At 40.8% G+C, this 12780-nt stretch overlaps 1 pseudogene; it reads left to right on the top strand.

Annotated features, from left to right (window-relative positions):
- Positions 1-6072: 6072 nt before the first annotated feature.
- Positions 6073-12231, top strand: LOC141205549 (uncharacterized; annotated as a pseudogene).
- Positions 12232-12780: the final 549 nt, after the last annotated feature.

Here is a 12780-nt window from a genome sequence, read left to right on the forward strand (position 1 = left end):
TGGTTATCCCGGTTGCTTGTGCACCTTTTTCTACCACACTTTTTCCTTCCACTCAACTTTCCATTAATATGCTTGGATACAGCACTCTGTGAACAGCCAGCTTCTTTAGCAATGGCCTTTTGTGGCTTAGCCTCCTTGTGTGGTGTGTCAATGACTGCCTTCTGGACATCTGTCAAGTCAGAAGTTTTCCCCATGATTGTGGAGCCTACTGAAACAGACTAAGGGACCTTTTTAAATGCTTAGGAAGCCTTTGCAGATGTTTTTTTGTTAATTATTCTAATTTTCTGAGATAATGACTTTTTTTGTGTTTTCATTGGCTTTAAGCCATAATCATCAACATTAACAGAACTAAACAATTGAAATAGATCACCCTGTTTGTAATGACTCTATATAATGAGTTTCCTTTTTTTTTATTGAAGAACTGAAATAAATTGACTTTTTGATGATATTCTAGTGAGATGCACCTGTGTGTATATATATGAATTCGCATACATGGTAGTATGAAAAAACATACAGTACAGACCAAAAGTTTGGACACACCTTCTCATTTAAATATTTTTCTGTATTTTCATGACTATGAAAATTGTACATTCACACTGAAGGCATCAAAACTATGAATTAACACATGTGGAATTATATACTTAACAAAAAAGTGTGAAACAACTGAAAATATGTCTTATATTCTAGGTTCTTCAAAGTAGCCACCTTTTGCTTTCATGACTGCTTTGCACACTCTTGGCATTCTCTTGATGATCTTCAAGAGGTAGTCACCGGAAATGGTTTTCACTTCACAGGTGTGCACTGTCAGGTTTAATAAGTGGGATTTCTTGCCTTATAAATGGGGTTGGGACCATCATTTGTGTTGTGCAGAAGTCTGGTGGATACACAGCTGATAGTCCTACTGAATAGACTGTTAGAATTTGTATTATGGCAAGAAAAAAGCAGCTAAGTAAAGAAAAACGATTGGCCATCATTACTTTAAGAAATGAAGGTCAGTCAGTGTGAAAAATTGGGCAAACTTTGAAAGTGTCCCCAAGTGCAGTTGCAAAAACCATCAAGCGCTACAAAGAAACTGGCTCACATGAGGACCGCCCCAGGAAAGGAAGACCAAGAGTCACCTCTGCTTCTGAGGATAAGTTTATCCGAGTCACCAGCCTCAGAAATCGCAGGTTAACAGCAGCTCAGGTTAGAGACCAGGTCAATGCCACACAGAGTTCTAGCAGCAGACACACCTCTTCAACAACTGTTAAGAGGAGACTTTGTGCAGCAGGCCTTCATGGTAAAATAGCTGCTAGGAAACCACTGCTAAGGACAGGCAACAAGCAGAAGAGACTTGTTTGGGCTAAAGAACACAAGGAATGGACATTAGACCAGTGGAAATCTGTGCTTTGGTCTGATGAGTTCAAATTTGAGATCTTTGGTTCCAACCACCGTGTGTTTGTGCGATGCAGAAAAGGTGAATGGATGGACTCTACATGCCTGGTTCCCACCGTGAGGCATGGAGGAGGAGGTGTGATGGTGTGGGGGTGCTTTGCTGGTGACACTGTTGGAGATTTATTCAAAATTGAAGGAATACTGAACCAGCATGGCTACCACAGCATCTTGCAGCGGCATGCTCTTCCATCCGGTTTGCGTTTAGTTGGACCATCATTCATTTTTCAACAGACAATGACCCCAAACACACCTCCAGGCTGTGTTAGGGCTATTTGACCAAGAAAGAGAGTGATGGGGTGCTACGCCAGATGACCTGGCCTCCACAGTCACCAGACCTGAACCCAATCGAGATGGATTGGGGTGAGCTGGACCGCAGAGTGAAGGCAACAGGGCAAACAAGTGCTAAGCACATCTGGGCACTCCTTCAAGATTGTTGGAAGACCATTTCTGGTGACTACCTCTTGAAGCTCATCAAGAGAATGCCAAGAGGGTGCAAAGCAGTCATCAAAGCAAAGGGTGGCTACTTTGAACAACCTAGAATATAAGACATATTTTCAGTTGTTTCACACTTTTTTGTTAAGTATATAATTCCACATGTGTTAATTCATAGTTTTGATGCCTTCAGTGTGAATGTACAATTTTCATAGCATAGTCATGAAAATACGGAAAATCTTTAAATGAGAAGGTGTGTCCAAACTTTTGGTCTACTAATATATATATATATATATATATATATATATATATATATATATATATATATGTGTGCATACATATTTTAGGACACTTATCTTTACACTCTTTCCTCAGTTCGAAATGTAATTAAGAAATGGCAGTTAACAGCAACAGCAAGGAAGACCAAGCTAAATTTCAGTGAGAGCTGCTCGTAGGATTGCTGGAGAGGCAAATCAGAAACCCCCCTTGACTGCAAAAGACCTTCAGAAAGATATAGAAGATTCTTTAGTTGTTGCACATTTTTCAACTGTTCAGAGACACCTGCTCAAATATGGCCTTCATGAAAGAGTCATCAGAAGAAAACCTCTCCTGAGTCCTCACCATAAAATTCTGTGTCAGAAGTATGCAAAACAACATCTAAATAAGCCTGATGCATTTTGGAAACATGTTCTGTGGACTGATGAGGTTAAAATAAAACTCTTTGGCCACAATGATCAAAGGTATGTATGGAGAAAAAAAGGGTACAGAATTTCAAGAAAAGAACACCTTGCCAACCATTAAGCCTGGAGGTGGATCAATCATGCTTTAGGGTTGTGTTGCAGCTAATGGCATGGGATTATTTCATGTGTAGAGAGAAGAATGGATTCAATGAAGTTTCAACAAATTCTTAATGCAATAACACCATCTGTAAAAAAAGCTGATGTTGAAAAGAGGATGGCTTCTTCAAATGGATAATGGATTCTAAACACATTTCAAAATCCACAATAGACAACCTCAAAGGCACAAGATGAAGGTTTTACAATGGCCCTTGCAGTCCTCTGATCTGAACATAATTAAAAATCTGTGGCTAGACGTCAAAATAGCAGTGCGTGCAAGACGACCCAGGAATCTCACAAAACTGGAAGAATTTTCCAAGGAAGAATGGATGAAAATCCCTCAAACAAGAATTTAAAACCTCTTGTCTGGTTACAAAGAGCGTTTACAAGCTGTGATACTTGCAAAAGGTGGTGCTACTAGGTACTAACCAATCAGGGTGTCCAAACTTTTGCATCGGCCCATTTTCCGTTTTGTAATTTTGACCATGGATGTTTCAACCTTTACATGCCACTGTGAGTAAAGGGAATTAAGGAAGGATTCCTTATCTTAGACAAACAAGGGCTGTAACGACACATCTCAACCTGTATGGTCCTCACAGGGATGATGGACCTTCCCATAATGGCTTGCTATACTGTTGTAGCTTTTAACAAAAGTTATGTAACGCCACATGTAACCATAAAGTTCTTGACTGCATAATTCAGGAGAAACATTCATAAAGTGTTGTGCCTGTTATCTGATATATATACTTGTCATCAAGTTCTTGTTAAGTAAAGTAAAGTTTATTTTTGGACTTTGGTCTCCTTCATTTATCTCCATACCATCTGGACTGGGCCTGCCAAGTACAGTGGCAGCATACGGTCTTCAGAGTCGGGAAATATGACTCCACCAAATTAAAGTCTGTGTTGCAATGCGGCATTGGTGGATGGAACAAGACATGATGTCTCAGATGTGCTCGATTGGATTCAGGTCTGGGGAATGGACAGGCCATTCCAAAGCATCAATGCCTTCATCATGCAGGAACTGCTGACACACTCCAGCCACATGAGGTCTGGCATTGTCCTGCATTAGGAGGAATCCAGGGCCAACCGCACCAGCATATGGTCTCACAAGGGGTCTGAGGATCTCATCTCGGTAACTAATGGCAGTCAGGCTACCTCTGGCGAGCACATAGAAGGCTATGTGGCCCTACAAGGAAATGCTTCCCCACACCATTATTGACTCACTGCCAAACCGGTCATGCTGGAGAACGTTCTCCACAGCATCTCCAGACTCTGTCACGTCTGTCACATGTGTGCAGTGTGAACCTGCTCTCATCCGTGAAGAACACAAGACGTCAATGTGGAATCTGCCAATCTTGGTGTTCTCTGGCAAATGCCAATGACCCTTTACCATGTTGTACTATAAGCACAACACCTACTTGTGGACTTCAAGCCTTCATACCACCCTCATGGAATCTGTTTCTGACAGTTTGAGCTGACAAATGTTAGTGGCCTGTTGAAGGTCATTTTGCAGGGATCTTGCACTGCTCCTCCTGTTCCTCCTTGCACAAAGGAGGAGGTAGCGGTCCTGATGCTGGGTTGTTGCCCTCCTACGGCCCCCTCCACATCTCCTCGTGTACTGACCTGTCTCCTGGTACAGTATATGCTCCATGCTTTGGACACTGTGCTGACACACAGTTACCCTTCTTGCCACAGCTCTCATTAATGTGCCATCCTGGATGAGCTGCACTACATGAGCAACTTCTGTGGGTTGTAGACACCGCCTCATGCTACTGTACCTCTAGGGGTGAGAGCAATGATAAAATGCAAAAGTGACCAAAACAGCCAAAAAGGATGAGAACAGAGAAATGTTTTGCAGAACCACTCCTTTATTGGGGGTATCTTGCTAATTGCCTATCATTTCTACCAGTTGTCTGTTCCATTTACACAACAGCAGGAGAAATTGATTCACAATCAGTGTTGCTTCATAACTGGACAGGTTGATTTCACAGAAGTGTGATTGACTTGGAGTTACATTGTGATGTTTAAGTGTTCCCTTTACATTTTTGAGTAGTGTACTTAACAGCCCCATACATGAGATAAGTGTTGGCTGAACGGTCATTTGGCAGATGGCTATTTTTCCCGACTCCCCCATACACACAAATATTCCAGCTTTCTTGGGGTCTGTATGAGAGAGTCACCTCCAGACTCCTCTAGCGGAGGATTATCTACAGGAAAAACAAACAATTAGCCTCCAAAATTGAGGATGCCAGATCCTTCTCTGCCCTGACATCATCTGTCGCGAGGCCCCCAAATACATTATATAGTCAGCCAACCCCCAATTCATTACATGCAACTTTAGTCTAATGTATATGGGGGCTTTAAAATGTAACTCATTTGACGCTGCCTCTGTCCCGGCCTAATAGACTTTCGTACATTGCAGGTTAAGACACCATTATTAGGTATTTAAGTATCATAGTAACTAGGCAGCCTTATACTATCGAGTACTTGGGGGAGGAGGGGCATTCAGCTGAACTCTGTCACACCTTCCGAGATGCCATGTTTGCTTTTGACAGCAGCAAGTGGTTAAACTGCCAGGGTTGGTGTAGCAGCCGTACCTGTGCCATCCCTGCGGTGAACATCTATGTTCTGCTGCTCAAAGGATTTAATTATTTTAAAACAAATGTTTAATGTGTTAGAAAATAACAAAATTTGTCTTATGCTGTTTGCTTGTTTTTTCTTTTTATAAAAATTGTTGGTGCCAATTTTCTTTTGAAAAATTTTAATTTCTGCTTTTTTTCTGGTGTTTTTCTTGTAATATAGGAAAGCCTAAGGCCAGAAATAAACCCCATAAAAAACTGTACATGGAGACTTTGGTATCAAATAATTTCTGTCCGCAATATTTGTGTAAACAAAAAAGGTTTTCTAAATACATCAAACTTCTGTGTGTGAATCAGACATGAGATCTAACGTGATAGAAGATTACAGTCTGGGGAAGACGGGAAACATTCATATAGACGGCCGGTGGAGATGTAGTCAGTGATGGACTGTGGCTAAATATGTTTCTAGAGCCGTAGTAGAAGATGAAGATGTCGTCCTCATCGTGAAGTAGTTATTTCTCATGTCACGTGTAATGAATATCTCCTGCAGTATTGCTAATGCCGATTGCAGTGTCGGTAAATGAGACGAGAATTAGCAATAAGGTAGAGGAGTCTATGAGAAACGTATTCAGCTGCAGACTCCAAGGAAGAAACTGCTTGTTGTCTGTGGCCTAAAATATATAGGTTTTATTACTAGATGTAAAGAAGAAAACTAAATACTGTAAAATAATAAATCTCCTCATATTTTTCTCTAATTATCTCCAGTAATTGTATTATTACACAGGATTTTTATGATGTTACATCTACTTATCTTCTTCCCATTCAGGTCTCTACAATATTCGATCCGTTCAGTGACAATCTTCTATATAAGAGAGTTTTCCTGATTTACCCATCAAAACTGGATATGGACAAGGACAAGATGGCAGAGAAAATATTACACCTTACCCTAGAGATCCTCTTTCATCTTACTGGAGAGGTGAGAGATTCTGATGACGTCACATTACATCATTCTTATCTATAGGAATAACAGATGGACAGAACTGGAGAGGTGAGGACTCTGGAAATGTCTGTACTGAGATTTATTAAGGTGTTTCTCCATTATCAGGATTACACAGTAGTGAAGAAGACTTCTAGTGAGCGCTGTCAGGACCCTGTGTCTGAGGGATGGGGAAGACCCCTGAGCCCAATCAGAGGGCCTTCACCTCACCTCCTGATACATGAGGACATCAATGACCAGAAGATCCTAGAACTCACCTTCAAGATGATTGAGCTGCTGACTGGAGAGGTGACACTGCTGGGAATGCTGGGACATTATACAGTAAAGCTATGAAGGGATCGCAATGGTGACATTATCATTGTATGTGTCAGGTTCCTATAAGGTGTCAGGATGTCGCTGTCTATTTCTCCATGGAGGAGTGGGAGTATTTAGAAGGACACAAAGATGTCATGATGGAGGTTCCCCAGCCCCTCACATCACCAGGTAATAGACAGGACTAAATACACACGACCTATAATTATCTGTATGTAAAGAATGAATTCAGTCCCTGTATGTGTTTTCTCCAGTTCTATCCAGTAAGAGGACAACACCAGAGAGATGTCCCCGTCCTCTTCTTCCACAGGACTGTAAACAAGAAGATCCCAATGTTCCTCAGGATCATCAGGTAGATGGAGAGAAGATATCATGAGATCTTCTCTATGATGTGTAGACGGCTGTGAAGGTCTTGTGCTCAGCAGGGCTGTGGTGTCTGAGTCGGAGCCCATTTTGGTGCAGTCAGAGTGGTATAAAATGGACCGACTCCCGACTCCTAAAATATATAATAAATTGGGTACAGTAGTTCAATGCAGTTTGTGGGGAATATTTTTTCATAAGAATTTGGGAAAGTTATGAAATGTCCTATAAATGTCTGTCCTATTCCTGATCTAAGGGTCTAGACATTTAGCTGAGATTAATCTGTGCTACTGTAAATTTATCCCTTAAACGTGAGCCGTGTATGAGGGAGTCGTGGAGTCGGTGTCATGGAAATTGAGGAGTCGGAGGTTTGGCTTACCGACTCCACAGCCCTGGTGCTCAGTCTTGTTTTATCCACCAGTATTATATGTTTTATACTTGTGTAATGAGAACGGTGGAGATGGCAGGATTAGAGCTGATCATAGATGGGACTTCTCCATCTGTCTGTGACTTTTACAATATTTGTTTCAGGGTGAAGATCTGACCCATATTAATACTACAGAGACCTATGTGAGGGGTGATGAGCGGTGTAAAGTGGAGATTCCTACATATGACTACCCAGGTGAGTAGTAACCACTAAATGCAGAGAAGTCACAGATTCTTCTCAGTCACCGGCTGTGGCTGCTTTATCGGTGGTGTAGTCCGGCCGTATCACAATCGTGTGGTCACCATTCTTCCTCTAGACCACAACATTCTCCCCTACACAAAACTGTTAACCCCTTTCTGACGTTGTAAGTAATAATAAGTTTCTGTGCTCTGGACCTTATGGACCAGGTACGTATTATTACTACATGGCGATCGCACCTGCACACAGGCTGTGCGGGCGCAATCGCCACCCGGGTCAGCTGATTCTGACATCTGACACCTGGCACGCAGTGCCCGCACCGCTCCCGGCAGCACTTAGTGAGTGCGCAGAGGGACAGCAGCGGGGTCCAGATCGTTGCCATGGTGACCCAATGTCGTCATGATAACATCTGGGTCACCAGCCCCAGCAAGTTAAGTTTGATCATGCGCAGTGCATGATCAAAGTAACTTGTGTCTGCAGAGCTGACAGTTTAAAAGTTATAGCAGTGATCCTGCTCTGCTATACCTTATAACTGCGATCAGCCTGTTGTAAAAATATATTAAAAAATATATATTTTTACAAGATATATTAAAAATAATATATGGAAAAAAAAAACAACAATAAAAGCACACATATTTGGTATTGCCGCGTCAGTAACGACCTGCTTTATCATCATATTGCCAAACAAAAAGTGGAATAAAACGCGATAAAGATGAATGTAAATAAAATTGGTACCGCTGAAAACGTCATCTTGTCCAGCAAAAAAGAAGCCGCCATACGACTCCATCAGCTGGAAAATAAAAAAGTTACAGCTCTCAGAATAAAACGATGCAAAAAAAAAATAGTTTTTATTGTCTAACAGCGCCAAAACCTAAAAAAACAATATAAATGTAGTACGGCTGTAATTGTACTGACCCGAATAATAAAGCGGCCTTATACATTTTTCCACACGTGGAACGGCATATAAAGAACCCAAAAAAAACTATTCCTGAATTGTTGTTTTTTGTTTATTCTGCTTCCCAAAATTCGGAATAGAAAGCGATAAAAAAAAGTCACATGCCCAAAATTAGTACCAATAAAAACATCAACTTGTCCCGCAAAAAACAAGCCGTCACATGACTCTGTCGGCTGAAATATGGAAAAATTATAGCTATCAAAATATGGCGATGCAAAAACTTTCTGAATGTCCTCATATGGTCCCTACAAGACAAGGTCCAGTCTTTCTGGCCAAACTTCACTTTTATGATCGACAACATTAAATGTGCAGTGAGGCCAAGTGTGAATTTCTGTCCAATAACAACAGAGTTTCCCTTTATCCTGACTTTTCTATTTCTTCTAAAACCAACTAACTTCAAACAGGATTGCGATAAACTACATAAAAACATTACACCTGAGCCATGATATATCTCTAAGCTGTGCGTGGCTCATGGCTGTAATATACATTTATTCACGCCTGCAGGAGATGTGTTGGCTCCAGCCCTGGTTTCATGGATTCACTCCACGTCATAAATTCCATTATGTTTTCAATCCTAAAGAATTCAGATTACTGCACAATCTCTCCTGAAATGGGGGCGCTAATACTTTCTCTACTCTTCTGGTCAGTACTCATAGTGGCTCTAATGGTCCATCATAAATGAGTGCCACTCCGATTTAATATTGGAGTTCTCCCCTTATACTTATATTGTTGTTGAGGATGTAACATAGAATAAAAAATGTCTTTTTTTATAGGTTTATTCTGTATGACAGTTTGATTGTGGTGGGATCGGCGTGACTCACTTATGTGACTCTGTAACTTCCTGGTAGTCTTTAAAAAAAGGTCTCCATTACGTCTTCCCAATGCCCGAGGTCTAAATTTAAGACGCCTCAGCTCTGCAGTATTATAAAAAGTTCTCTTTGAACGTCTAATATTTCTTCTTGAAACTCATCTGACAGAAAATATTGGCCCTTACGATAGTTTAGATTGCCAAGAGCCACCGAGCCCCATACTCCAATTACCCCAGAGAGGTTTCACCACTAGTTACTCACTATTTACTGATGGAGACTGTTGAGTTTGATCATTTCAGTAGATGTGTTATTGTCTATAGTCACAGTTTTTGACTACAGTAGTTAGTGACCAAATTTCTCTGATTTAACCCCTTCCTGCAGCCAGTTTTGTGTTCCTCTCTGGGCCCATTTTTCAAATCTGACATGTGTCACTTTATATGGTGATAACTCTGGAATTCTTCTCAAACGATAATAGGAAACAAATGGACCTTACAAATTATTTTCCTTGAATCCTACAATACCCTATGTACGGCTGAACACTACTATCTTGGCACATGGCAGGTTAAGAAGGGAAGGAGCGACATTTAGCTATTTGAATATAGATCTTGCTGAAATAGTTTGCAGACACAATGTATCGTGGTCACCTGGCAGCTCAAAAGATGGCCACCACAAACAGGCTTGGTGCCATCTACTTCATTTTCCAGATCTCACGAATTGTCTTGTTTATCACCGTTTAACCCCTCTTCATGGATCTGGACTTACACAGAGACCCCAAGGCTTGGGCCACGGTGTTACCTGGTGTTCTGTGGTGTGAGATGGGAAGAAGAATAGTCAGGTAGTTGGGTCAGAACCAGGAGGGCAGAGAAAATACTAAATCAGAAGACACAAGAGTAGTCAGTAAACGGGCCGAGGTCACAAGAGGAAACAAATACACAATCCGGGAGCTGAGCACAGAGGACTGAACCAGAGGAGAACAAGGCTGTATCTGGCAGCTTCCGGCAATATGCTTCCAGCTTTAGTAGGGTGTGGTGCTTTCCAATTAGCTGAAGCAGGGAGCAGATTACTTCAGCTGGACAGCACACACACCCATACTGCCAGACTGGATGGTACTACTGGTCCCAGGCACTCTAATCTTACTGGCTGGACAAAGCCTGTACCTTTAACTCCATATTTGGGAGGCAGAATGAACAAACAGTTGAACACCACGCTCCACTGCTTCATCCTATGAGGTTTTCTATTAGATGGTCATTGTCCTGGTGAATAAGTGAATTTTTTTTATATAACTTGCCTTTTTACAGACAATTTAAGTAGAAATGTTCAAAAATATAAAATTCAAGGATTTTTTATTAAAAAATAATAATTGGTTTTATTCTTGGCAGATGTCTGTACCAGGAGATCAGAGGGACAGCTGACATCTTCAATTTTCAAATCAGTTAATTTTCAGATTCCACAGGATACAATTAAAATGAATGACATTTCTCCAGATTTACCATCATCCCTTCACAGCAAAGATCTGTCATCTGATCCTTTGAAACAGGTCCTGTCTTCTGATTCATTACCGACTACTAAGGAAATTCAAAGTCACAAAATAAGCATTAAAAAACTAACTGTTCCTAATGCAAAGAAGCCATTTTCACATTCAGAATATAGAAATAGTTTTCCTCTCAGAAAGTCTTTTCTTAAACATCAAAAAATTCACACAGCGAAGAATAGATTTTCTTGCTCCAAGTGTGGGAGATGTTTTAATCAGAAAACAAGTCTTGTTAGGCACCAGAGAACTCACACAGGAGAGAAGCCATTTTCCTGTTCAGAATGTGGGAAATGCTTTACAGAGAAATCAAATCTTATCGCACATCAGAGAACTCACACAGGGGAGAAGCCTTTTCCATGTTCAGAATGTGGGAAATGTTTTACAGAGAAATCAACTCTTATCAAACATCAGAGAACTCACACAGGAGAGAAGCCATTTTCATGTTCAGAATGTGGGAAATGTTTTGTACATAAATCAAATCTTTTCAAACATCAGAGAACTCACACAGGGGAGAAGCCTTTTCCATGTTTAGAATGTGGGAAATATTTTGCAGTGAAATCTACTCTTATCAAACATCAGAGAACTCACACAGGGGAGAAGCCTTTTCCATGTTCAAAATGTGGGAAATGTTTTACAGAGAAATCTACTCTTATCAAACATCAGAGAACTCATACAGGGGAGAAGCCTTTTCCATGTTCAAAATGTGGGAAATGTTTTACAAAGAAATCTACTCTTATCAAACATCAGAGAACTCACACAGGGGAGAAGCCTTTTCCATGTTCAGAATGTGGAAAATGTTTTAACAAGAAATCTAGTTTTCTTACGCACCAGAGAACCCACACAGGGGAGAAGCCTTTTTCATGTTCAGATTGTGGGAAACGTTTTGTACAGAAATCATGTCTTAATATACATCAGAGAACTCACACCGGGGACAAGCCTTTTCCATGTTCAGAATGTGGAAAATGTTTTACACAGAAATCAACTCTTATCAACCATCAGAGAACTCACACAGGAGAGAAGCCATTTTCATGTTCAGAATGTAGGAAATATTTTACAGCGAAATCAAATCTTATCAAACATCGCAAAACTCACACAGGGGAGAAGCCTTTTTCATGTTCAGAATGTGGGAAATGTTTTACAGAGAAATCAACTCTTAGCAAACATCTAAGAACTCACACAGGGGAGAAGCCTTTTCCATGTTCAGAATATGGAAAATGTTTTAACTAGAAATCTGATTTTGATAAGCACCAGAGAATTCACACAGGGGAGAAGCCTTTTTCATGTTCAAAATGTGAGAAATGTTTTAACCAGAAAGCGCATTTTGATAACCACCGGAGAACCCACACTGGGGAGAATGCCGCAACTACACCCAACTAGTCTCTGTACAGACAAGAAAGGCCCTAGCTGCTCAACTAAAAACGCCACCACAGACCTAACTAACTAATAAGCCATTGAGAAGTTTCTCATACCTCCTGAGGAACCAGAGGGGAGGCCGCAACACACAAAACTCTGAGTGAGAAACAAAAACACATTCATATAGGGCAAAGAAGGCAAGCTAACCAAAAATAAAAGGAACAAGTATAATCTCCCAGAAACCAAACATTGTTAGAATGAAAATGTACTAGGAGGGAAAGCAAACTGACCGGGAGGATAGTTTCACCTTTGTGGTGAAACTTATAAAATTCATCCTCACCAACTGGAAATATAAACCTGTACATTTATAAAGACCACGGACAAGATAAAGATTCCCAACTCACATCAGGACCACAAGATCCCAGGTACTTTCAGCTGCATCACAACTAATGTAATGTACTTAATTATATGTACCAAATGTCCAACTGGGGGTCTGTATGTAGGGGAGACAGGGCAAAAACTTAAAACAAGGATGAATTCTCATCGCCACACAAAAA

The sequence above is a fragment of the Phyllobates terribilis genome, unplaced genomic scaffold (assembly GCF_046119375.1).
Source record: "Phyllobates terribilis strain yellow unplaced genomic scaffold, ASM4611937v1 Scaffold_140__1_contigs__length_4765195, whole genome shotgun sequence".
NCBI lineage: Eukaryota > Metazoa > Chordata > Amphibia > Anura > Dendrobatidae > Phyllobates > Phyllobates terribilis.